Source organism: Aegilops tauschii, chromosome 7 (genome assembly GCF_002575655.3).
Source record: "Aegilops tauschii subsp. strangulata cultivar AL8/78 chromosome 7, Aet v6.0, whole genome shotgun sequence".
Classification (NCBI taxonomy): Eukaryota; Viridiplantae; Streptophyta; class Magnoliopsida; order Poales; family Poaceae; genus Aegilops; species Aegilops tauschii.
This window is the reverse complement of record NC_053041.3, coordinates 501,662,886-501,690,524: the sequence shown is the minus strand read 5'-3', so window position 1 is coordinate 501,690,524 and position 27,639 is coordinate 501,662,886. Positions and strand designations below refer to the sequence as shown.

Sequence of the window (27,639 nt, the reverse complement as noted above, 5' to 3'; positions counted from 1 at the left end):
TGCTGTCGATCGATATGGGAGGCGCTCGTTTGGGCCGCGAGCCTGCTATAGGGCCTGCCTTGCACTTATGTTATTGGCCCATCCAAATTGAAACATTTTTCTTCATTTTTTACATTGCCTGCTCGTGTGTTGGGACGAACAAAACTAGCGTGGGCCAACCTGGACGACTCAAACTAGGTGCACACTTTCCAGCCACCTGAGGTGGCCGCCCATACCAGCCCCTATGGTGGCGTCACCTTTTGTGTGTATGATTGGATAGTGAAAAATATTGCAGTGGCGCTTTTGATTTACCCACAGAATGGTTGAATTGCTTGTTTCTATGAACTGAGTTCGCCAATAATGTGAAGGATGCCAGTCTTTTCATCCTATTGTAGATTGCTTAGATCTCGATATGCCAAAAGTAATCACATGAAATATACAGTAAAAGCCAGTGTGACGTGTTTGGCTACAACTAGTCTGACTACACGTCCTCATATAACATATCAAGGACGCACCATCTTACCAGATTAACCATTCGACTTACCCAAGCAGTGTGGGAAGAAAGAAGTATTGGGACTGCGTATCCAAGCACTTGATGCTATGGACTCCTTCGTACAACCTTGTAACCGAAAAAGAAGTTGCAGTGTGCCTGTACAAAGAACTAGCGTAAGTTTAGTTACCTGCTTCTTGGAATTTTAGTTAGCCACTTATTGCACAATTGTTCAATTATGTTGCTTGGCTTAGTTTAGTTTGCTACTGATTACATAATGGCACATCCTGTTAATCATATTGTAGACTGCGCCTATCTATGTGTTTGATACTTACTGTTAAGAATTACCTGTTTGCCTTAACTTAAATATCTACTTGTTTGTTTAATTGCTTTGCTGCTGCAACAGCGGGTTACAATGATGTTAATAACTACTTTTCAGCATCCAATTGAAACTCTTTAATTCCTTGTTTGTTTAACTAGTTTGATGTTATAACTCCCATTTGAGATGTTTTGCTAACTTCAACTTTTCTGAATCCAATCGGAACTTTAATGGCAAAACAGGTTAGCCCAAGATCAAAGAGCGAGGTCCCCATGGACGTTGCATCACCCCACAGCAGTGGCACCGGCCCAATCGCGCATTATGAATTGCCAACTGCTGATGCTCTAGAGGCTAAACTAGTGGTAGAAAGAGATTCTGCTTCTGCACTTAGAGATGAAGTTGACATGTTGAGGAAGCAAACAGCACAATCACAAGCAGTACTCAAGACAACCATTAAATATTTGGTGGATTTCAAAACGAAGCAAGCACTACAGGAAACAGCTACTTTGCCGTCTGCCACGGCGGACGGCAAAGACCTTTGCCGTCAGCCGCGGACGGCAAAAGGCTCCGGCAAAGAAGGCTACGGTAAACAGCTGCTTTGCCGTCTGCTTCCTGGCGGCGGATGGCAAAGGCTCTTTGCCGTCTGCGGCGGACGACAAAGAGGGCGGACGGCAATAATTGCGCTGTCAGTCCGTTAAGTGGCTAACGGCAGACCTTTGCCGTCCGCCGCGGACGGCAAAATTTCTCTGGTCATTGCCGTCCGCCTTATGATGTCATCTACACGTCACTAGATGGCAGGTTCTTTGCCGTCTGCCACTGATGGCAAAGTGCAGGTTCTTTGCCGTCTGCCACTGTAGGCAAACTGACCAAATGGGTCAGCTCTCAGGAAGCACAGTTGGCTGCCACGTGGCTTCTTTGCCGTCCGCGGTAGACGGCAAAGAGCTCTTTGCCGTCGGTGGCAGACGGCAAAGAGCCTACATATTGTCTGTTTTTTCTGTTTTTTATTAAATCCCACAATTTGCACAGAAAATATATAAGTTTCATATCACATATCCATCACATATCCAGCACATAAGTTTCATATCACATATCACATCAGTTTCATCCATACACATTGTTCATACATAAGCAAGTTCCATCCATACACATAGTTCCATCCATATATATATTACAATGCAAAGTTTCATCAACATGGCAAGTTAGATGCAATGATCCATATCACATAGTTCCATCCATCATAACAAGCTACATACAATGCAAAGTTTCATCAAAGGAAAAGCAAGCACTCCATCATAGCAAGCTAGCTTCCATGAAGTGAATGAAATCTGCAAAATGGTAAATAAGAAAGTTAGAAATAGGTGACTAGAACAAGAAGAAGACTAGAACAAGAAGTATATGTCATTTATGAGCTAACTTAGGTGAAATGGATCATATATGAGCTAACTAAGTTGAAATGGGTTGTTTATGATCTAACTTAGTTGAAATGGATCATTTATGAGCTAACTTAGTTGAAATGGGTCGTTTATGAGCTAACTAAGGTGAAGGGCATCGTTTTTGAGCTAAGTAAGGTGAAATGGGTCATTTTGGAGCTAACCTAGGTGAAATGGGTCATTTTGGAGCTAATCTAGGTGAAATGGGTCATTTTGGAGCTAACCTAGGTGAAATGGGTCATTTTAAAGCTAACGTAGGTAAAATGGATCATTTAGGAGCTCATCTACGTAAAATGGGTCATTTTAGAGCTAATTTAGTTGAAATGGATCTTTTTGAGCTAACTTAGGTGAAATGGATCATTTAAGAGCTAATTTAGGTGAAATGGATTGTTTTTAGCTCACTTAGGTCAAATGGATCGTTTATGAGCTAAATTAGTTGAAATGGATCGTTTATGAGATAACCTAGGTAAGATGGGTCATTTTGGAGTTAACCTAGGTGAAATGGGCCATTTTAAAGCTAACGTAGGTAAAATGGATCATTTAGGAGCTAATCTAGGTAAAATGGGTCATTTTTGAGCTAACTTGGATGAACTGCATCATTTATAAGCTAACCTAGGTAGAATGGGTCATTTTGGAGGAAAATAAGCTAACTCTAGGTCATTATGGTAAGCATATTGGAGGAAATAAAGCTAAGTCTAGGTCTTTATGCATTTGTTAAGCAAAACACTAGAGAAACTTACCGTGATCAGGGAGGTGTAGGAGCGGAGTGGCTAGTGCCGCTACCTGGAGAAGGATCGTGCGATGCATTTCTGGAGTTAAGCTGCACCAAAGATCATTTCCAATGTCTCGTTAGCATTATGACACACAAATGTTAAGACTACCAAGTAATGTCCATTCAAACTAAACTCACCGTGCTCCCAGGAGCAATCACTGGCATCGGCGGAGCGGGCTGACCGGACTTCTCGCACACAGACTGCACATTTGGTTTTCAGAACAGAGTCATACTAGTTAGTAATGAGACTCAAATGTTAAGACTAGCAAGTAATCTGCAGAAGAAACTTACCACAAGGAGCTCGTACATGGCCCTTGCCTGCATGTCATTCCGTGCCCTCTCCTCCTCCATCATCTTTCTCGTCCTCTCCTCCATCTCCCGCTGCCTCTCCGCCGCCTCCACCAGAAGTTTCTCCGTTCTATCTCTCTCAGTGTGTATAGCATCCTGCAACACCACTCACATGACCATTTGTAATCATTGATGGAAGCGCACACAATGTAATGGAGAAAGATAACTGAGTACGTATCACTAACCTTGATGGCGAGTTGCACTGGCCGTTCACGAGGCCTTATCTCAGGAGCGGAGCTCGACTGGCGCGCCTTGATCTCCGGGAGAGTGCTAGGACAACGGATAAGTCCATCTCCAATGGCTATGGAGCCATGGGACCTCCCGCCACCAGATATCATCACCAGCTCTGGATCAATGGGACCCTGGCTCGGGTTAAAGTCCTCCCCTTTCCTCGCCTTCCCCTCATCTCTATATCTCACGAGCTTGTTGTGGGAGGAGATGTTGGTGAAGTTGTTTGCATCATCGAGGTCAGACTGAGAGAAAGCCTTGACTTTCTTGAAAGAACCAGTGTGGGCCATGGCATACAGGTCGTACACCTCTGGCACCTTATCCGCCTTATTGTGGCGTGCCTGAAAGAGAGAAACAATGAAAATTAGTAATTAAAGGGCTCAAGCTAGCATGATGAATGAATTGCATGAATCATGAAGCAAACCACATACCCAGTTGCGCCCGAACTGATATAAGTTGGAGCTGCCTTGATGGTGTGGCACACCTTCCATTTGGGCACGTTTGTCCTTGGCCTGGTTGTGGAGGGCTAGCCATTCTTGTGAGCACCACTCATCGACCAACACCTCCCAACAATCCATCCGATCCGCACACCATCTCGGAGGCGCCTATAAGTTAGCAAATAGAAACTTGAGCGCTACGGCTAAGAATTACTAAATGAAGGAACTTAAGTAGAAGGCCTTAAGAATTACCTTCATGTACTGCTCCTTACTCAGGAACTTATCGCGGCACGCCGGCTTGGTCTTCTTGATACCACGCAAGGCGTAGTAGTCTCGAACAGCCTGCACCCGAGCCTCGTGCCGTAAGTTCTGGAGTAGGCGCTTGCAGACGTTCTGGATAACATTTGCGCTGTCCTCCTCGTATCCCTCCTCACACCTGTAGAATGTCTGCAATCAAATGAGACAATATTGATTAGTACAATTAATAACTAGCTAGTTGAAGATTTTGAAATGTGTAAAGGAGAAATTACCCAGAACGCCCTGATCACCATGTCAGCCCTCGTGTCGCACACGACACCGTCGATAATGACATCCGGCGGGGCTGGGGCAGCCACGTAGTGCTCCCAGCTCAACCCAAGCTCTGGAAGCCGACCCTCACCAGGCAACGTGACAAACCCCGGGAAGTTTTGCCGGCAAAGAACTCGAAGGATGGAGTTGGGCCGGCGGACACTATGATGGTGGTCCGAACCCCTGCAGCATGACAAGGCCAACGCATTAGTTATTTCAAGAAACGTGAATGCAGAAGGTACAAAAATATTAAATGCACTTACGTACCTCTCCCCATCAGGGAAGATCAACCACCTCTGCTCGCGGGTCGCCGGCACGGACGGGAGCCGTGTAGCACCACGCTGGTAGACGGTGCCACCCTCCTCCTCAAGATCAGTCGGCTCCCCGCCATCATCAGCATGGCCACTCGGCTCCTCGGGCTGATCCGGCCAGGTACCCCATCCGGACGTGTGCTCCTCCGGGGTCTCGTGGGCCGAACTCTCGTGGGCCGAAGGCCAGTCGACCCGAGGCTCGTGGGCCCAAGACCCGTGGACCGGAGGCTCGTGGACCGGAGTCCGTGTAGCCTCCTCCTCGGACGAGTCCACCCTAGCAGTCACGTGCTCGGGTGAAACAGCTGGGGGTGGCGGCGAGGAAGGTGCCCTAGCAGTCACCCTACCTCCTCTCCCGCGACCACGTGCCCCACCTCCTCTCTTCCTACCTCGTCCCCTGCTGGGCACCGCGGTCGACGAAGAAGGGCCCGGCGGTGTGGACATCCTGTCCAGCAACGCTCGGCGGAGAGGTACGTCTGGAATCGAAGACCTCAGACCACGCGCCGACGAAGAAGGGGCCTTGGCGTGCTCCCGACCAGCGCCCACCATCTTTCAACACCTGCCATGACAAACAGTAAACAAAATTAGTACAACATAAAAAAAAGACCGACATGAATAATAATATGTGTATCACTTAAGTGTATCATCATCAAGTACAACATTAAAAAATTTAATACCTGACACTACTAATAATCTCGATCAGTATCATCAATAAATGCATAATCATCATCATCACTATAATCAATGACGGGCTCATAGGGTTCAGTGGCATCAACATGTGCAAGGCCACCTTGACGTAATCGGTCAAGCAATGACAGGTCATCCGCAGCAGTAACCTCTTCTTGTTCCGGCTCTTCTTGTTCCTCCTCTGGGGTGATGTCGGATTCACTGTCGCTGTCTACTTCAATGTTTTGGGGTGAAGTATAGCGGTTCTTGAAATGCTTTTTGGAAAGACGTGTCTCTTGGAAGAATTCTCCTTCATATGTGTCTAGGTTAATGTGAGGTTCATAATCCTCTTCCTTTGGGGGAGATAGTCTAGCACGTGGCGGCACTTCATAAACGACATCCCAACCTTTTAGATTTGGATTAGTTTGGCAGGCCCACGGTAGATAGAATACTTGGGTCGCCTGTTGAGCCGTAATATAGACATCAGGAACATCTAAATGGGTGCTTTGGTTGATTTCAACTAGCCCTATATGTTCATGAGTCCTTCTAGTCTCCTTCGGCTGAAACCAATAACATTTGAAGAGTACGACATTCGGTGGGTTTTCACCATATAATAGAAGTTCATAAATTGCTTCAACTCTCCCATAATACTCGGTACCTCCTTCGCCGATAGCAGATACACAACAATTTGTAGACTTTCGGTCGGCAATAGATAGCTCTTTTCCATAGGTACGAAAGCGATACCCGTTGATGTCGTATTTGTCAAATGAACGGACCTTATAGTCAAAACCATTAGCCACTTGTCTCAATTCGGCGTCCATAGACTCTGAATTAGCCTACAAGTTTAATATGAAAGGATTGTTGCATTATGCACAAATTAGCGAATGAAACCGGGATAGCCGCCTACAAATTAGCCTACAAGTCTAATAGAAATTACCGTTTGTTTGAACCAAGGGATGAAACCGGGATAGCCGCCTCCTTGCTTTGCGAGAAGCTCATACTCTTCGACAGAATCCTTTTGGATCACCGCTCCATACGAGAATAAGGCGACGTATCGACTGTATGAAATATCCAGGAATAAGAGCAGTTCAAAGGAAATAGAAGTTGCGAAACTATGTACCGAGAACTTACTCGATGTACGGCCGCACTTCTATCAGGTTGTTGAAGATATACAACGAAATGGTCCGCCATTGTTTGTTATCCAAAGATACTGGATTTGAAACACTGGCTGGTGCGAGATTCCCTTTGAAAAGGCTGAGGTTGGATCCACCCTTTTTAGGGTCGTCGGCATTGTACCGAGGCTTCGGATTATGCAAATGACGATTTTTGGCTTCGTAGTGTGCTGTCACGAAGTTTGCCGCCTCCTCAGTGATGAATGCCTCAGCCATCGATGCTTCAATTCTACGTTTATTTTTACATTTTTGTCGAAGCGTCTTCTGCATCCTCTCAGTTGGGTAGCACCAACGATTTTGCACGGGCCCCCCCAATCTTGCCTCGGTTGGGAGATGCAAAATTAAATGTTGCATTGGATTAAAGAAGCCCGGTGGAAAGATCTTCTCTAACTTGCAGATCAACTCCGGCGCCAACTCTTCCATTTCTTCTAGCACGCCAGGCGATAGTTCTTTCGCACAAAGAACACGGAAGAAATAGCTGAGTTCTGCCAGTACTAGCCATTCATCCTCAGGGATGAAGCCACGCAACATCACCGGCATTACCCGCTCAATCCATATGTGCCAATCATGACTCTTGAGACCAAATATCTTCAATTTATCAAGACTGGCTCCCCTCTGTAGATTCGCTGCATACCCATCGGGGAACATCAACTGCATTTTCACCCACAAGATAATTTCCCTCATAGCTGGCCTTCCAAGATTGAACCATGCCTTTGGCTTCGTCCAGTTCTGCTTTCCTTTCGGTTCTTTCATGTTTTGTAACGGCCTATCACATAGCGCCTCCAGATCGACTCTAGCCTTAGTATTATCCTTTGACTTCCCATCTATGCCGAACAATGTACCAAAAAGTGCCTCGGCGATATTCTTCTCAGTGTGCATCACGTCGATGTTGTGTGGGCAAAGGAGGTCTTTGAAGTAAGGCAGATCCCATAAGCATGTTTTGTGAGTCCAGGCGTGCTTAGAATTATACCCCTTGAAGTACCCTGGACGCTCTGGATCTGGCTCGAGAGCGTTTAACTGATCCAGGGTCTGTTGGCCTGTCAATGCATGTGGTGCAGAGTTTTTGACAACTCTACCTCTGATGAAGTTCTTCTTGTCTTTCCTGAACTTATGGCGAGGATTCAGGAACTGTCTATGCATGTCGAAGCAAGAAAACTTGCGACCGGCCTGAAGCCAACGAAACTCAAGAGCTCCCTTGCATGTGGGGCACGGGAACCTTCCATGCACACACCAGCCAACGAATAGCGCATACGCTGGCAAGTCATGCGTCGAGTACATGTACCAGACACGCATTATGAAGTTCCGTTTGCTATAGGCATCGTATGTCTTGAACCCATTATCCCAGGCTTCTTGCAATTCGTCCTTAAGCGGTTGCATGTACACATTCATATTTTTCCCCGGATAGTTGGGCCCTGGAATTATCAACGTCAGGAAAATGTTCTTTCTTTGCATAATCTGTCCGGGGGGGAGATTGAGTGGAAAGACAAATACGGGCCAACAACTGTATTGGGCTGCCGTCATACCAAACACACTGAACCCATCCGTGCTGATGCCGACTCGAGGATGCCTCGGATCTGCCGCTTTGTCACCATGTAATTCATCAAACTTTTTCCACGCAACACCATCCGATGTGTGTACAATCATCAGATTCCCATCTGCATCTAGTTCGGTTCTTTTGCCCGTTTTGTGCCATGTCATCTGTCTGGCCGTCTCTTCGACCATGAAAAGACGTTGAAGTCTTGGTACGATTGGCATATACCGAAGAACACTAACGGGGATTTTGGTCTGTGTCTTCTCACCCATACCGTTGTCTACCACAACATACCTGGAAGACTTGCAAATGGGACAATAGTTCAAGTCCGCATAGTCAAGCCTAAACAAGACACATCCTTTCTCACAGGCATGTATCTTATCATAGGGCATCTTCAGTGCACGGAGGATTTTGTCCGACTGGTACAGGTTTGCAGGCATTACATGGCCTTTGGGTAGAAAGCGTCCAAATACTGTCATCATTGCATCGTAGCATTCTCTGCCCAAGTTGAACTGAGCCTTCGGAGCCATTACTTGTGAGATGGCATCCAACTGACAAAGCTCAGTGTGATCATGGAGCGGACGTTTTGAAGACTCCAACATTTCATTGAAGGCCTTTGCAGATTCCTCCATCTCCTCGTCCGAATCCCGAGCATCATCAAAGTCTTGCACCATGTTTTCCATCCCGGTACCATGCTCGTCGGTGCGACGACGATCCACCTCAGCTCGGTCACGTTGGGCAGACTCACCATGAAATGTCCACACCGTATAATCGGGCGTAAAACCACTCTTCTGCAGGTGTTTGCCCATTTCAGCCTCTGTCCTCTTTTCCCAATTGCCGCACCGTAAACAGGGGCACCAGGTTTTCCTCTGGCCATTTGCAAATGCGGCTCGCACAAACCCCTTGGTTTTTGTGAACCATTCAGTGCTCCATTTGTTCTGACCAGTGTGACGGTGTACATCCACGCACGATCACTCATCTTGACTTTCAGAGCTACTAGACAAACAACAAATATATATATATATATATATATATATATATAATTCACCATGTATGTACTCATCAGTTGATCTACTTTGTCAATTTTATTACGTCCATGCAACCTACACTCTAATAGGTAATGATAGGTCCTAATCCCACCCGAGTATGTTTAGATTGGGTTCATTTTCCCATGCTATGCCCCGGATCCTACGCAAAATTTCGGCAGCACCTCCCCGCTGTTCTCCTGATACACGTCTCTGCAATAAACAGAGAGGATGTGTACCCGGAGAACAACAGGGGAGGCACTGACGAAATTTATGCGTCGGATCCGGAGCAAAGCATATGGGAAAACGAACCCAATCTAAACATACTCGGGCTGTCCACGGATAGCGTTGGACAATTCGAAAGAATCAAGGTTATAAATATGCAAATGCATGCATATTTATAACTATGACGCTTTCGAACGGGAGACACATATTGGTTACGCATACTGATGATTCAAGACACATATATATCTAGCTATCAAGTTTCATCAGAATAGATCAAATAATTAATGGGGGAGGAGGACATGTCATTTGTGCTCACCCACGAACGAATGGGCAGAGCTCGTCAAACGCACGGCGAGGTCGTCGAACACCAAACCTCGCAGCGATGAAACAACTGCACATTTAAAACTACCCGATCAACACAATTATATATGATGTTTTTCATAACAAAATCGAAAGATATATGACCTAACTAATAATTCACAAATATATGACCCCGTCGGCTTCTGGAAGGCCAAAGAACACCTTTTCGGGAGGTGTCGGGGGTCGGGGTGTCGTGTCGGTCTCGGGGTGCCGTGTCGGGGTCGGGGTCTCGGGGTCGGGGTGTCGGGTCGAGGTCGGGGTGCCGTGTCGGTGTCGGGGTCGGGGTGTCGGGTCAGGCTTGGGGTCGGGGTGTCGGGGTCGGGGTCGGGGTCGGGGTCTCGGGGTCGGGGTCGGGGTCGGGGTCTCGGGGTCGGGGTGTCGGGGTGTCGGGGGTGTCGTGTCGGGGGTCGGGGTGTCGTGTCAGTGTTGGGGTGCCGTGTCGGTGTCGGGGTGCCGTGTCGGGGTCGGGGTGCTGTTTCGGGGTCGGGGGGTCGGGCTGTCGTGTCGGGGTCAGGGGTTAGGGGGTCGGGGGGTCGAGGTGTCGTGTCGGGGTCAGGGGGTTAGGGGGTCGGGTGTCGGGGTGTGGTGTCGGGGTTGGGGGGTCAGGGGGTCTTCTCATTCTTCTACTACTTCTACTTCTTCTCATTCTTCTACTTCTTCTCATCCCCCGTCTTCTTCTTCCTCCTCCTCCTCCTCCTCTTCCACCTCCTCCCCCTCCTCTTCTTCTTCTTCTTCTTCTTCTTCTTCTTCTTCTTCTTCTTCTTTCTCCTCCTCCTCCTCCTCCTCTTCTTCTTCTTCTTCTTCTTCTTCTTCATCTTTCTCCTCCTCCTCCTCCTCCTCCTCCTCCTCCTCCTCTTCTTCTTCTTCTTCTTCTTCTTATTCTTCCCCCTTCTACTTAACCTAAACCTAAACTAAAAACCTAAACTAATTAAAACTAAACTATTTAAACTAATTAAACTAAATAACCTAAACTAATTAATTATAAACTGAAAAAACATAAACTAAAAAACCTTATCTAAACAGAAAAAAACAGAAAAAAAATGGGAGGGGCTCACTGTGGGGGGCGCCGACGGGTCGGGGAGGGGCCGGCGACGGGGGGCCGGGGCGGGGCGGTGGAGGAGGCGGGGCGGCGGGGGCCCGGCCGACGGGGGGCCGGGGCGGGGCGGTGGAGGAGGCGGGGCGGCGGGGGGGCCGGCGGCGGGGGGCCGGGGCGGGGCGGTGGAGGAGGCGGCGGGGGGCGCGGGGTGGCGGGGGGCCGAGGCGGCGGGGGGCCGGGGCGGCTGTGGGCCGGGTCGGCGGTGGGGCGCGGGGCGGCGGGGGGCCGGGGCGGGGGGGCGACGGGGCTGTGGGGCGGCGGGGAGCCGGGGCGGCGGGCCGACGGGGCGGCGGGGGCGACGGGGCGGCGGCGGGGTCGGAGGAGAAGGGCGCGCGAGGACGAAGTGAGTAACGGGCGGGGGGGTACTTGCCGTTAGTCAAGTGACCTCTTTGCCGTCCGCCAGCCTTTGTCGTCCGCCTTTTTGCCTCTTTGCCGTCTGCTAGCGGACGGCAAAGAGGTGGGCCGTTAACATTTTTTCAAATGAGCGGGGGGTGGGGGCCACCACACTCTTTGCCGTCTGCCAGCGGACGGCAAAGAATCTTTGCCGTCTGCTGGCAGACGGCAAAGAGCTGGCAGATGGCAAAGAGCTTCTTTGCCGTCAGCCTTTTCTTTGCCGTCTGCTTATGCGTAGCTGATGGCAAAGAGCTGCTTTGTCGTCAACTAGCAGACGGCAAAGAGCTCGCAGAAGGCAAATTAGCTGATTCCAGTAGTGAAGCTGAGACTGACCAGATTGTTAAGGTCCTGAAGGAAAAAAAGAAATTAAATTCCTACTTGGTAAATCATAGGTGAAATGTTCTTTCCATAGTTGAATAACCTTTGTGTTGTCTGTTCATGTAATCAATCAAACCTTTTTTTAGAGATCATGTAATAATTTTTTTTTGTTTTTTGGTTTGTAATTTTATTTGAGCACAAGTCTGTATCAATTGATAAGACGCGGAGACATTTCATTTGGATTGCTGTGCCAGACCTACAAATATGCCAATCGGGCTGAATGTGCATTCAACAATAGTAGTAGTATAGATGGACCATAAGTGGCACGCATTGGAAAGGGCCAAGATGCTGGCTAAAAAAAGGATGCTGTTGTAGCCAAAAAAAAGTACAGCGGCCTGGCTTATGTATGTTAGTTGATATTATTGATCCATATACTCTATAAGTGTTTATATGTCTGTTAGTTCTGTACATTCTTGGTTGATTGACTCGGTATTTGAATCTTGATACATCGCTTGTGTACATATCTAAATGGGAGTACACATTATGATGCGTGTGACATTTGATTTGGACATGAAGTGTTCCAAATATTCGAATTCACCTTAAACTGGATTCCAGTTTCTGAATTTGAGTATCGGCATTTGTAAACCATATTCATATATGACAGTGGAATACATCTTTGTCGTCCTTTTGAAGATATATAAAAACACATAGAATGATTTATAAAGATTCATATAGGAATACAAAATGGATTCGAATTTAGTTGCCAGGGTAAACGTGGATGCTTATTGTCCCAAAATTCGAAAGAAGCAGCAAAATGTCCACTCCCACGTCGGCTGCCCGAAGCCAAGTGTTTGGGAGATGGAAATTACTGTCTACCCATTACACGGACAATCCATCGTCCCGATTTCCACTGCTCTAAATAGGGGTAGGTTAGTAACTTCAATTAGACGTGACACGACCGCCTCTGAGCCCATTCCGACATGGTGGGCGTCAAATATGGGCGGCAAAACTCATTTGATTCAAGCTCGTCTGAAAGACCTCTGTTTCTCCCTCCATTCCCCATTCATACACAGTGGGCGGCAAAACAAACTCGACTCGGCCGAAATCGATGTAGGTAAATATTTTCAATAGGGGCAGGTTTGTAACTTCACTCAGACGTGACACAACCACCCTACCTGCCAGCCCCGTTCATACACCGTGGGCGCCAACCATGGGCGCCAACCACCCTCTCCTCGCCCGAAATCGCTTTGGGCAAATATTGGCGAGATGCGAGATTACCGTCCTATCCCCAACCAACAAGACGTCCAAATTTTAAACGGGGGCTACGTTCGTAACTTTCTCATATTTCAGACAGGCGCGTCCCAAAAACATGAATCCCCGTACCTCTCCCTCCATTTTCCCATTCATACGCCATCCGCGCTAGAACACCCCATCCCCACACCAGCCTCCGTCCACCACCCCATCCATCGCCGCCGTCCTCCACCACATCCATCGCCACCTTCCTCCACCATGCCGGAGCGCCTACCAAGACCGCATCGTCCACTGCTAGAGATGGACGTTTCTCATCCACGGTGACGGGCCAATAGCCTTGCATCGCGTCCTCTCGCTTCATCGGCGCCGTCGTCCTCTTTGTCGGGGCCGCTCACACGACCTTCTCTTCCATCGCAAAGGGACTTATCCCCCGATGCACCCGTCTACTGTCGCAGATCTGCTTAACGCCACCGACAGCCATCGCACCCCCGATGCCTACACGGCGCCGCAAGAGAGGTGGTACTTCATATCTCCTCAACTTTTTGATCTCAACCAGAAAATAGATCTTAACTTGGTTACTCTACTTTCTTTTCAGCTCTTAGAATTTAGTTCTTAGTTCGAAGCAAACAATGGATGCTAAATATCATTTCTCCGGTTTGCAGCTTCAAATCTGCCATGGCACAGCCATAATACGGTTTAATTGATCATGCTTAGGGTTTAATTGATCATGTTGGTTCCGTGGTGGTTTCTTTAATAGAAATCGGAGGGGAAACCCTGTTTTGCTAAAAAAAATATGCTTAGAGTTTCCCCCTTTTATGATCACTATACGATCAGAATACGTGCTTCGTGTCATAATAACACCGCTCCACCCATCAAGCTAAACAAGCTTAGTTGTTCAAATACGAATCTGATATTATTAAAACAGAGTTGTTCAATTGGTCAGCTAAATGTTCCTAAATTAGTTTCGAAAATGCATGTTCGCCGCTCGGGTGTGTATCTCTACAGGGTGCCCATGGTGGGCCGGCCCACCCTGGGATTTTGGGTCGTCCCAGGCCCCGATTCCCCTCTGTTCTACTGCGCGCTTCCGATCTGTACTCGCCCCCAGCCGCCTGCCTCGCCGGTGACTTGCCGTCCCCGGATGGCATGACTCTAGGAGGAGACGCCGGACTAACAGGAGGCCAGGAGCCGCTCGCCCAACAGCGTCACCGCTGCCCGGGCGCACCGCCGTGCCTACCTTCCCAGTCCGTTCAGGGCTCAGGCGTGCAGCACCCACCAAGCCAACCTGATTTATCCTGAGATACGTCCTCAACACTCAGCAGCCACTCCTCATCACCCATTTTCTAATTGATTCATTACTCATTAGGCAGGACTGTCATTAGGGTTTGTTGTGTGCTCAGTGCTACCTACACTTAATGGTTCAGATGTATTTCGGTAATCTTTAGTACCTCTAAAGTTCATAGGGTTTTCAAAATTCCGGCCCTCGGAATAGAAACTAGTCATTTTGGATTGTTGGTCGTAGTGACATTGACCCAGATTACTACTGCAAGCCAGGTTTGTTGTAAATTTTACTTATCTTTCTTACTCATTCGATATAATATCCAATTATTCACGTCGATTAGTTGCAAACAATAAGTGCTAGACAAACTTCTTCATTCAGATTTTGGACGGTCTCTTACTGCAGTTACAATTCTGCATACTTGTCCTAGTAAGCTCACAAGTAAATGATTGATTCACTACATCTATGCTTAACTTGTCATATTTCTTGTCAATATTCTTTTAGGGTGGACCACCCTTTTTCTAAATACTGGAACCGTAGACATGAGTGAATAGTATTTCTCTATGTGATCTCTTCCATCATGTGTGGCTAACGAACACTGCATTGTATAGAAAGAAAGTGTCATTTCCAGCTTTTACATAGGTTTCGATCTTTTACATGGAATACAATCTGCCTACTTGCTTTGTGTCGCACTACCAACACTCCACCCTTGAAGCTAAACATTACGCCACTCATAATTGCTTAGTTTATTTGTTCAAATACGAATTTCATATGATTCTAATGTTCCTACTTCAGTTTTGAAATGTGTGCCTGCCTGTTATAGAGACATAAAGGGTTTGTATTTCTGTGTGTGGTCTGGTCAGCACGGTTGGGGAGGCGAACTTTGCATATGTAGGGGTTTATAGGGAGACACTCTCCGAGTTGAATCGGCAATGCATTCCATAGATAATCTGACTACTTTTTATGTTTTCATGAATCTCAGATTCTGAACAGCATCATAATGATTATGAGCTTGCGCGCATGAAAAGAATAAAGCAGAACAATGCCATGGCTGTCAAACTTGGCATTAAGGGACTGAAATCAAGTCTGGATGCAATGCAATGCAAACGCTCTCCACCTACGGATTCATGCTCAGAATATGATCCTAACAGTGATTCTGAGCTAGAGGGAGACCTAAGTCAAGGTATCTCCCTAGTGGAGGAGTCAGAGGAAGATGCCCTATCTTATTCACCCATCAAGGTACTTGCTCTAACTTTCCAAGGTTACATTGCTCGCACATATCTTGCAACTGATGCTTTGCATTGTTTCTACTTTGTTGAACTGCCATTAGCTTAGTTTACACATCGTGTATGTGAATACGCCCTGCCTATCCATTTTCAGTACATATTCCATTTGTCATCATACCATATTTATCCATTCAAATGCTGTTCTTGTGTATCAGACGTTCAAAAGGAAGAGGGCGATTGCTGATCGTGGAGGATCACAAGCAAAGTTTTTGGAAAAGGTAGTGGCGCTTGATAAATCAAATAGCCCATTAGGTGTAGTTGCAATATCACCTGACCCACAAAATACCCCAACTCTAGCAGACTCTAGCCCTACTAAACTGGTCATTTCTGATGCCCCAACTGCAGCAAACAGTATGATTATGCCAGTTGACATAGCACCAGCTGTACGACTCAAAACCCCCATTCCAGCAAAGAGTACACCAAATCCAGTTGCCAAATCCCTTTTCGAACCAGAGAGAGCCCCAATTTCAGCAAATAGGACCCCTGTTCCATTTCTTCCCAGTTTAGAAGACGAAGCTTATGTTGTTGTCAGGAACTTTGTGTGCATCTTTCCTTCATGGAAAGATTATACCACAGACACAGAACAATTTCCAGTCTTCCTCCGCAACTTACGCGTAAGTAATGTACTAATGTTATTCATGGTCATTACTGCATATGTTTCTGCTGACAGAAGACACAAGATTTCATTCTTTTAAATAGTCGAGGAAACTAGATTGTGATGACGAGCAAGGGTTGGTTGCGCTTTTCAAGCACTCGTTGATGAAGTATCGTTCCTACCTGAGGCAAGCGCACTTCGATGGCAAGCCTCTGAATGAAATTTCTGTAAAGTCTCCGGTGCTACATTTATCCGATGGTGACTAGAATAATCTTGTTACACATTGGTCTCGGCTGCAGCATAAGGTACTGTCTATGATATCACATCACAATTTGAACTACATTTCTGCATTTGCCTTAATGTCTCACTTGTACGAAAACTGTTAGCAGAAGAAGATTCGTTCTCAAGGGACAACAGAATCTCGCAACTATACTGCACACTGCATTGCTCTTGTGAGTACCTCTTGCCCTGTATGACCATACTTACTTTCATAGCTGTTTGATTATGTAGCATCAGTGCACATGTTAGCCTCGTAATCGTCCATTTGGTGGACATTATAAGATCCGTATGGACTCTTACATAAATTTAGAATCAACCCAATGCTTTTGAAGAGGTTTAGCTCTGCAGTCCTCTTGTAAGGACTGAACGTGGTCTATCACTGTACTTACATTAACAGCTACTCCCTCCGTCCCATAATATAAGAACGTTTTGTATAGTACACCAGTGTTCAAAACACTCTTGTATTATGGGAAGAGGGATTGGTTCATTTTGTAGCATTCTGCATCTTATCTCCCTCGCCCACCATTTACTAAAAAAGATCAGATCTATATTTAATCTTACCAACAAGTAGAATACACAGACAATGCCAGTGCAGAAGTGTAGCTCATTGCTCTTGTCAGTACATTTTGTCCTGTAACGCTTGTACTTCCAGGGATTGGTAGTTGATGATGTAGCATCAACCTGCATCTTATCTTCATTATCCTCTATCCCTTCCAGTATTATCATATCTATAATTACTCTCTACAAAATGTAGAGTACAGGCAATGCTTATGAAGAATATTCTGTGCTGAAATTCTTGAGTTATCCTTCCCTTGACATGGAGAAGGGCATTATAAAGCCGGTGTTAACTGTTAATGTAAGTCAGTCCTTCTAAAGCCTTTATCCTCAACTGCTGTTTAATTTGCTCATACTCCCTATCGTTTACTGCTGTTTAGTTTGCTGTTTCTACCAAAATGCATGTTCGTAAGAACCGTAAGTTCTAAGTTTTACTTGTAAAACCAAATTCCTTATTCATACCATGCACATTACTTAATACTCCCTATATGTATGCTTGTTTTTGTGGATCTATAATCCAGTGTGTGGTGAAGCAGCCCACGTTTGCACCTTGTCATCTCCTGTTTTATCTTACTGATGTGGCTGATGATATGAACAACATGCCATGCACATTATCCAAAATAGATACAATGATTTTCTTTGCCCTTCATCTATGCTTGTTATGTTGACATGGTAATCCAGTAGTGTGGTGAAGTTCCCCGCATTATGAACAATGCCAAATTATGCTATTGATATTTTGAACTTACTCTTTATTTTCTAATTTGAAATTGGATAGAATTGACAGAACAGTTATCATCTTTGTTTATACACGTGCAAAACCTGTCATCTCTCTGCTTTGTTTCAAGGTGACATGCCTGATGGCATGCACAAGTCTGCTGAAGGCTGTGAGACAAACCCAATATATATTGCAGCAAAGAAGGCAAAACATCTTGAAGATAGCGAGACAACCCCAAAGTCTTGTCTTGATGCAATGTTCAAGTTACTTGAGACTAACAGTCAGACAAGCTCACAGAATTCGTTGTCTGAATCAGTTCGACTTCTTCAGCCCCAAGTTCTAGCAGAAAGGCATTCTGCAACTCAACTTCGACTTGAAGTCCTATCTTTAAGAAAGATTGCGGAGAACACCAATGAGAACCTCATCGCTAAACAACTACACCTGGAAGCTATGACCGACATGCTAGGCCGGTCTCACAGCCTTGCTCAGCAGCTTGCGTAGCAGTTCCCCCGCAAGGCTACCCTTTCTTGAACTGTCTTGGAAGTGGTCTCGGTTCAGTATTATTTTGTTACGCTGCAATGGTGCCCAGTTTTTGTAATCTTCTTCTTCGTTGCGCTTTATGATCACTGGTGGCAAACTTTGATGCCTAGTGGATGTAATATGTGTAATAGCCGTGATAGCCTAGCATAAGTTGCTTGCTTATTTATTTCCTTGTTGTCTTGTTTATTTGTTTACTTGTAGTCAGTGCAGTTCTTTTGCGCGGTTTGCTAGTGGCTGCAATAACCTATTTTTTTAAACTAGGCCACAATAACCATGGGCTAATATTTACTGTAGTGACACTGGGCCTCCTATGGGTCGTAGAAATAGTGGGCCTTCTATGGGCCGTAGAAACAGTAGGCCTTCTATGGGTCGTAGAAATAATGGGCCTTCTACGGGCCGTAGAAACAATGGGCCTTCTACGGGCCGTATCACCAATGGGCCTTATACGGGCCGTATGATCGATTGGCCAAACATGGGCCCATAACAGGCCGCATTATGGCCGTAAATAGGCTAGAGTTGGAATCGTCCGTTCATGGGCCGACCATAACGGGCCATCGTTAATAGGCCGTATTTGATGACGCTATGAAAACGGCCCAACGTATTAACGGACCACAAACGGGCCGACTGTAACCACGGGCTGAATTTGGCCCACAAGCAGAAAATGATAGTAACGGGCAGTAAACGAATGCTGGAAATGAGCCCAAGAATAAATGGGCTCTGAGAAGGCCGAAAGATAACATGGGCTGGAAACGGCCCAACGGAATAACGGGCCGTTAATGGGTATAAAGTGATACACTGTTCATTACGGGCCAGTTTCACCACGTGCCGTTAATGGGTGTAAAGTGATACACAGTTCATTACGGGCCAGTTTCACCACGGGCCATTAATAGGCCAAGAGTTACATAGGGCCTCATATGGGCCGAAAGATGTCATGGGCCATACATTGGCCAGAAATGAAAACAGGCAGGAATCATATTGGATGGCCCAAATGACGCTATTGGGCCTAATTCGGATAGGGCGTAACGGGCCTTGGGTTAGCAGGCTGTAAATGGGCTATATGCGAACAAGCCGTTAACAGGCTTTCCATGGGCTGGCCCGCCACCTTTTGACCAAGTCAAACGGGTCGTCCTTTTCACAGGAATGGGCCTCTGTTGGGTCGTGCCATGTGTTGACGTATCATTGGCGCCTTCTGTCCAATGAGTGGATGACATCTGTCCCTACGATGAGCCGACACGTGTTTCCTCCAGCCAATGATGATTTTACACGTGGAAAATCCCCATTGGTCGGGGCTGTTAACGGGCTATCGGATCCAAAACCCGACCCGATAGCTTAACGGCATTCCGTTACGGTGGATGCCATGTGTCGGTCACCCTTGACGAAAGCACTTCTGTGACGCGCGATTTATCGTCATGGAAGTGGACACTTCCGTGATGATAATTTTGGTAATGTCATGGAACACTTCTACGACAGCACAGGTATGACTATCTTGATTCTGTCATAAATTTGTTATGGATGTACATTCATGACAAAAAACGTGACCTGCTGTGACAAACACGTATCATCACGGAAGTGTATTTTTTTGTAGTGGAGGCAGCCTCAGATGACGAGTCAGCAGTCCTGTCCACGTTGTTCCATGTCATGTTGATCGTCGAACAGGCGCCAACACACTTCAACACCACCATGGCAGAGGAGCAGCCGGTGCTGCGGCCCGCGTTGGTGTTCCGACAGGCTTGGGAGGAGGAGCGGTACAACCTCTCCCTCCTCAAGCAGCACTGGATGGTGGTGGGACCAAATCTAGAGCGAGATCGTGAGCGAGGAGGTCGTGGTGGCCATGGCCGCATAGACAACTTCATCACGGAGCAGCTGGTGTTGTACGAGGCCATGCCAGCTGCAATGCGCTCGCAGCGCAGCCGGATGGGGAGGTGGAGCTGGCGGCGTAGGCGATCTCGGGCAAGAACATCGGTAGCTACGCGTTGTTCACGCCACCAACTGTGCTTCATTGGCGTCGGTTCAGTGACGAGGTCATCCAGTCCACGTCCATCATTGACCTCACGTCCACCGGCAATGGACAAGTCATGGACTCCAATGAGGAGGAGTAGTGCATGGTAGGCGGTGGGTCCTCGAGTCCCAAGTGAGCCGATCCGTCTCCCATGTTCCACTCTTCCTCGTCGACGACCGCAACTTCACTTCACAGGTCTCATCACAACCGCATATGAACACAGCTAAAGCTGGACGGGACCATCAAGGACTTGGAAGCCGAGCACCGCCATAGATTTAGACTAGGCTTAGGTCGCTTTGGTTTAATGAGATATATCAAAAACTCAATGAATGTGCTCCGGTTTGGATGAAAATCATCTAGTTTGTATGTAATTCATCCAGTCTATTGAAATCTGGTTTGAATGTATGTGGCCATGATTGATAGCAAGCTCCTGCATCACTATTCGAGGACTAATCCGAAACAGTCCACGGACATATGTGGTGTCAGATTTGAGGGTCAGTGATGATACGTCCATTTTGCATCATGCTTTTATATTGATATTTATTGCATTATGGGCTGTTATTACACGTTATGTCACAATACTTATGCCTATTCTCTCTTATTTTGCAAGGTTTATATGAAGAGGGAGAATGGCGGCAGCTGGAATTCTAGGCTGGAAAAGGAGCAAATATTAGAGACCTGTTCTGCTCAACTCCAAAAGTCCTGAAACCCCATGGAAGTCATTTTTGGAAATAATAAAAAATACTGAGCGAAGAAAATACCAGAGGGAGCCCACACCCTGGCCACAAGGGCGGGGGCGCGCCCTACCCCCCTGGGCGCGCCCCCTGCCTCGTGGGCCCCCTGGCAGGCCTCCGGTGCCCATCTTCTGCTATATGAAGTCTTTCGTCCGAGAAAAAAATCATAAGAAAGCTTTGGGAAGAAACTCCGCCGCCACGAGGCGGAACCTTGGCGGAACCAATCTAGGGCTCCGGCAGAGCTGTTCTGCCGGGGAAACTTCCCTCCGGGAGGGGGAAATCATCGCCATCGTCATCACCAACGATCCTCTCATCGGGAGGGGGTCAATATCCATCAACATCTTCACCAGCACCATCTCCTCTCAATCCCTAGTTCATCTCTTGTATCCAATCTTTGTCCCAAAGCCTCAGATTGGTACCTGTGGGTTGCTAGCAGTGTTGATTACTCCTTGTAGTTGATGCTAGTTGGTTTATTTGGTGGAAGATCATATGTTCAGATCCATTATGCATATTAATACCCCTCTGATTATGAACATGAATATGCTTAGTGAGTAGTTACGTTTGTTCCTGAGGACATGGGAGAAGTCTTGCTATTAGCAGTCATGTGAATTTGGTATTCGTTCGATATTTTGATGAGATGTATGTTGTCTCTCCTCTAGTGGTGTTATGTGAACGTCGACTACATGACACTTCACCATTGTTTGGGCCTAGAGGAAGGCATTGGGAAGTAATAAGTAGATGATGGGTTGCTAGAGTGATAGAAGCTTAAACCCTAGTTTATGTGTTGCTTCGTAAGGGGCTGATTTAGATCCATATGTTTCATGCTATGGTTAGGTTTACCTTAACACTTCTTTTGTAGTTGCGGATGCTTGCAATAGGAGTTAATCATAAGTGGGATGCTTGTCCAAGTAAGGACAGCAACCAAGCACTAGTCCACCCACATATCAAATTATCAAAGTAACGAACGCGAATCATGTGAACGTGATGAAAACTAGCTTGACGATAATTCCCATGTGTCCTCGGGAGCGTTTTCCTTCATATAAGAAATTGTCCAGGCTTATCCTTTGCTACAAAAAGGATTGGGCCATCTTGCTTCACTTTATTTACACTTGTTACTTGTTACCCGTTACAAATTACCTTATCACAAAACTATCTGTTACCGATAATTTCAGTGCTTGCAGAGAATACCTTACTGAAAACCGCTTGTCATTTCCTTCTGCTCCTCGTTGGGTTCGTCACTCTTACTTATCGAAAGGAATATGATAGATCCGCTATACTTGTGGGTCATCAAGACTCTTTTCTGGCACCGTTGCCGGGTAGTGAAGCGCCTTTGGTAGGTGGAATTTGGTAAGGAAAAATTTATATAGTGTGATGAAATTTATTGTCACTTGTTACTATTGAAAGTAATCCTTTGAGGGGCTTGTTCGGGGTATCTTCATCCCGACCAGTAGAGCAAATAGTTGCTCCTCAACCTACTGAACCTATTGAAAATGTCTACTTTGAAATTCCTTCGGGTATGATAGAGAAACTGCTAGCTAATCCTTTTGCAGGAGATGGAACATTGCATCCCGATTTACACTTAATCTATGTGGATGCAGTTTGTGGATTATTTAAGCTTGCAGGTATGCCCGATGATGTTATCAAGAAGAAGGTCTTCCCTTTATCTTTGAAGGGAGATGCATTGACATAGTATAGGCTATGTGATGATATGGGATCATGGGACTACAAACGATTGTAATTGGAATTCCATCAGAAGTTTTTATCCTATGCATCTTGTTCATCGTGATCTTAATTATATATATAATTTCTGGCCTCGCGAAGGATAAAGCATCGCTCAAGCTTGGGGGAGGCTTAGGTCAATGTTATATTCATGCCCCAATCATGAGCTCTCAAGAGAAATGATTATTCAGAATTTTTATGCTCGGCTTTCTCGTAATAATCAATCCATGCTCGATACTTCTTGTGTTGGCTCTTTTATGATGAAGACTATTGAATTCAAATGGGATTTATTGGAAAGAATTAAACGCAACTCTGAAGATTGGGACCTCGACGAAGGTAAGGAGTCAGGTATAACACCTAAGTTTGATTGTGTTAAATCTTTTATGGATACCGATGTTTTTCGTGAATTTAGCACTAAATATGGACTTGACTGTAAGATAGTAGCTTCTTTTTGTGAATCCTTTGCTACTCATGTTGATCTCCCTAAGGAGAAGTGGTTTAAATATAAACCTCCTATTGAAGTAAAAGTAGTTGCACCTATTAATGTTGAAGAAGAGACTATCACTTATGATGATCCTGTTGTTCCTACTGCTTATGTTGAGAAACCACCTTTCCCTGTTAGAATAAAGGATCATGCTAAAGCTTCAACTGTTGTCAACAAAAGTAATATTAGGACACACAAACCCCCTGAGCAAGTTAAAGTTGAACCTAATATTGCTATGGTTAAAGATCTCTTGGCTGATAATATTGATGGGCATGCTATTTATTTCTGTGAGGAAACTGCTAGAATTGCTAAACCTGGTGCTAAAGATAAACATAGACCTGTGGTAGGCATGCCTGTTATTACTGTTAAAATAGGAGATCATTGTTATCACAGCTTGTGTGATATGGGTGCTAGTGCTAGTGCAATACCTCATTCTTTATACGAAGAAATTATGCATGATATTGCACCTGCTGAGATAGATGATATCGATGTTACCATTAAGCTTGCCAATAGATATACTATTTCACCGATTGGGATTGTTAGAGATGTTGAAGTCTTGTGTGGGAAAGTTAAATATCCTGCTGATTTTCTTGTTCTTGGTTCCCCGCAAGATAGCTTTTGTCCCATCATATTTGGTAGACCCTTCTTGAATACTGTCAATGCTAGGATAGACTGCGATAAGGATGTTCTTACTATTGGTTTGGATGATATGTCTCATGAGTTTATTTTTTCTAAATTTCGTAGACAACCCCGTGATGAAGAATTGCTTAGTAGAGATGAAATAATTGGTCTTGCTTCTATTTTTGTACCTCCTAGTAATCCTTTAGAACAATATTTGCTAGACCATGAAAATGATATGTTTATGAATGAAAGAAGGGAAATAGATGAAGTATTCTTTAAACAGGGTTCCTATTCTGAAACACAACTTGCCTGTTGAAATCCTAGGGGATCCTCCTCCACCTAAGGGTGATCCCGTGTTTGAGCTTAAACCATTACCTGATACTCTTAAATATGCTTATCTTGATGAAAAGAAGATATATCCTGTTATTATTAGTGCTAACCTTTCAGAGCATGAAGAAGAGAAATTATTGAAAACTCTGAAGAAGCACTGTGCTGCTACTGGATATACTCTTGATGATCTTAAGGGCATTAGTCCCACTCTATGTCAACACAAAATAAATTTGGAGAAAGACGCCAAACCAGTTATTGATCACCAACGACGGCTAAATCCTAAGATGAAAGAAGTGGTAAGAAAGGAAATATTAAAGCTCCTTGAAGCAGGTATAATTTATCCCGTTGCTGATAGTCAGTGGGTAAGTCATGTTCATTGTGTCCCTAAGAAGGGAGGTATAACTGTCGTTCCTAATGATAAAGATGAATTGATTCCGCAAATAATTATTACAGGTTATAGGATGGTAATTGATTTCCGCAAATTAAATAAAGCTACTAAAAAGATCATTATCATTTGCCTTTTATTGATCAAATTCTAGAAAGTTTATCCAAACATACACATTTTTGCTTTCTAGATGGTTACTCTGGTTTCTCTCAAATACCTGTGTCAGCTGAGGATCAAGAAAAGACCACTTTTACTTGCCCTTTCGGTACCTTTGCTTATAGACGTATGCCTTTTGGTTTATGTAATGCACCTGCAACTTTTGAAAGATACATGATGGCTATATTCTCTGACTTTTGTGAAAAGATTTGTGAGGTTTTCATGGACGATTTCTCCGTTTATGGATCCTCTTTTGATGATTGCTTGAGCAACCTTGATCGAGTTTTGCAGAGATGTGAAGAAACTAATCTTGTCTTGAATTGGAAGAAGTGCCACTTTATGGTTAATGAAGGCATTGTCTTGGGGCATAAAATTTCTGAAAGAGGTATTGAAGTTGATAAAGCTAAAGTTGATGCTATTGAAAAGATGCCATGTTCCAAGGACATCAAAGGTAGAAGAAGTTTTCTGGGTCATGCCGGTTTTTATAGGAGGTTCATTAAGGACTTCTCAAAAAATTCTCGGCCTCTGACTAATCTATTACAAAAAGATATACCTTTTGTCTTTGATGATGATTGTGTAGAAGCATTTGAAATACTTAAGAAAGCGTTGATTTCTGCAACTATTCTTCAGCCACCTAATTGGAATTTACCGTTTGAAATTATGTTTGATGCTAGTGATTATGCTGTAGGTGTTGTCCTAGGGCAAAGAGTAGATAAGAAATTAAATGTTATTCAATATGCTAGTAAAACTCTAGACAATGCCCAGAGAAATTATGCTACTACTAAAAAAGAATTCTTAGCGGTTGTTTTTGCTTGTGATAAGTTTAGACCTTATATTGTTGATTCTAAAGTAACTATTCACACTGATCATGCTGCTATTAAATACCTTATGGAAAAGAAAGATGCTAAACCTAGACTTATTAGATGGGTTCTTTTGCTACAAGAATTTGATTTGCATATTATTGATAGAAAGGAAGCTGAGAACCCCGTTGCAGACAACTTGTCTAGGTTAGAGAATGTTCTTGATGACCCACTACCTATTGATGATAGCTTTCCTGATGAACAATTAGCTGTCATAAAAGCTTCTCGTGCTGCTCCATGGTATGTTTATTATGCTAATTACATTGTTGCTAAATTTATACCACCTAGTTTCACATACAAGCAAAAGAAAAAGTTTTTCTATGATTTAAGACATTACTTTTGGGATGACCCACATCTTTATAAAGAAGGAGTAGATGGTGTTATTAGGCATTGTATACCTAAACATGAACAGGAACAGATCCTACGCAAGTGTCACTCCAAAGCTTATGCAGGACACCATGCTGGAGATAGAACTGCGCATAAGGTATTGCAATCCTGTTTTTATTGGCCTACTCTCTTCAAGGATGCTCGTAAGTTTGTCTTATCTTGTGATGAATGTCAAAGAATTGGTAATATTAGTAGACATCAGGAAATGCCTATGAATTATTCACTTGTTATTGTACCATTTGATGTTTGGGGCTTCGATTATATGTGACCTTTTCCTTCCTCTAATGAGTATACACATATTTTAGTTGCTGTTGATTACGTTACTAAGTGGGTAGAAGCTATTCCAACTAGTAGTGCTGATCATAACACCTCTATTAAGATGCTTAAAGAAATTATTTTTCCGAGGTTTGGAGTCCCTAGATATTTAATGACTGATGGTGGTTCACATTTTATTCATGGTGCTTTTCGTAAAATGCTTGCCAAGTATGATGTTAATCATAGAATTGCATCCCCTTATCATCCGCAGTCTAGTGGACAAGTAGAATTGAGTAATAGAGCTCAAATTAATTTTGCAAAAGACTGTTAATAGATCTAGAAAGAATTGGTCCAAGAAACTTGATGATGCGTTATGGGCCTATAGAACTGCATATAAAAACCCTATGGGTATGTCTCCGTATAAAATGGTTTATGGGAAAGCATGTCACTTACCTCTCGAACTAGAACATAAGGCATATTGGGCCATTAAAGAGCTCAATTATGATTTCAAACTTGCCGGTGAGAAGAGGTTATTCGACATTAGCTCACGTGATGAATGGAGAACCCAAGCCTATGAGAATGCCAAATTGTCCAAAGAAAAAGTTAAAAGATGGCATGACAAAAGGATACAAAAGTGTGAGTTTAATATAGGTTATTATGTATTGCTGTACAACTCTCGTTTAAGATTTTTTGCAGGAAAACTTCTCTCTAAATGGGAAGGTCCTTACGTTATCGAGGAGGTCTATCGTTCCGGTGCTATAAAAATCAACAACTTCGAAGGCACAAATCCAAAGGTGGTGAACGGTCAAAGAATCAAACATTATATCTCAGGTAATCCCATAAATGTTGAAACCAATATTATTGAAACGGTAACCGCGGAGGAGTACATAAGAGACACTTTCCAGAACATTTCAGACTCCGAAAAGGAATAGGTATGTGGTACGGTAAGTAAACCGACTCCAAAACAGTTCTAATGGAAATTTTTCTCCGTTTTGGAATATTTAAGAAAATAGGAAAATAAGAAGCAGTCCGGGAAGGACACGAGGCTTCCACGAGGGTGGGAGGCGCGCCCCCTGCCTCGTGGGCACCTCGTGCGCTCTCCGTACTCCGTTTTCTTGCTTGATAATTCTTTTGGTCGGTAAAAATTCATTATATAATCTCCCGAAGGTTTTGACCACCATACCACGCAAATATCCTCTGTTTTCATTTCGAGCTGTTTTCTGTCAGAGTCGTGAAGGCCAGGCATCATGTCGTCCCCCTCCTCTAACAATCAGGGCAATGATGCTTGGCTGATGAAGATAGAGCTGAAGAGAGAAGAACCCGGGGAGATCAACAAGGATGATGGGATCAAGAAGGTCGTGGAGGATCAGGCCCCGGCAACAGAAGAAGAAGACATCCTTCCACCTCTCTTTACTCCAACTGAGATTGAAGCTTTCAAGATGATTGAGTTAGCTCGTATACAAAACAAGTATCTCACACGTGAAAATATTTTCTTGAAGGAGCATATCGTCGCACTCAAGGGCATTATCCGTAAGCTGGAAGATCTGC

The 27,639-nt window shown here is 44.9% G+C and overlaps 1 long non-coding RNA gene across 1 annotated transcript; it reads right to left on the bottom strand.

Annotated features, from left to right (window-relative positions):
* Positions 1-1,826: 1,826 nt before the first annotated feature.
* LOC141026367 (uncharacterized) lies at positions 1,827-3,191 on the bottom strand. The gene is made up of 3 exons (XR_012188348.1): positions 3,129-3,191; positions 2,959-3,038; positions 1,827-2,113 (listed from the first exon to the last, which is right to left on the bottom strand). It is a non-coding gene; the product is annotated as an uncharacterized lncRNA (long non-coding RNA).
* Positions 3,192-27,639: the final 24,448 nt, after the last annotated feature.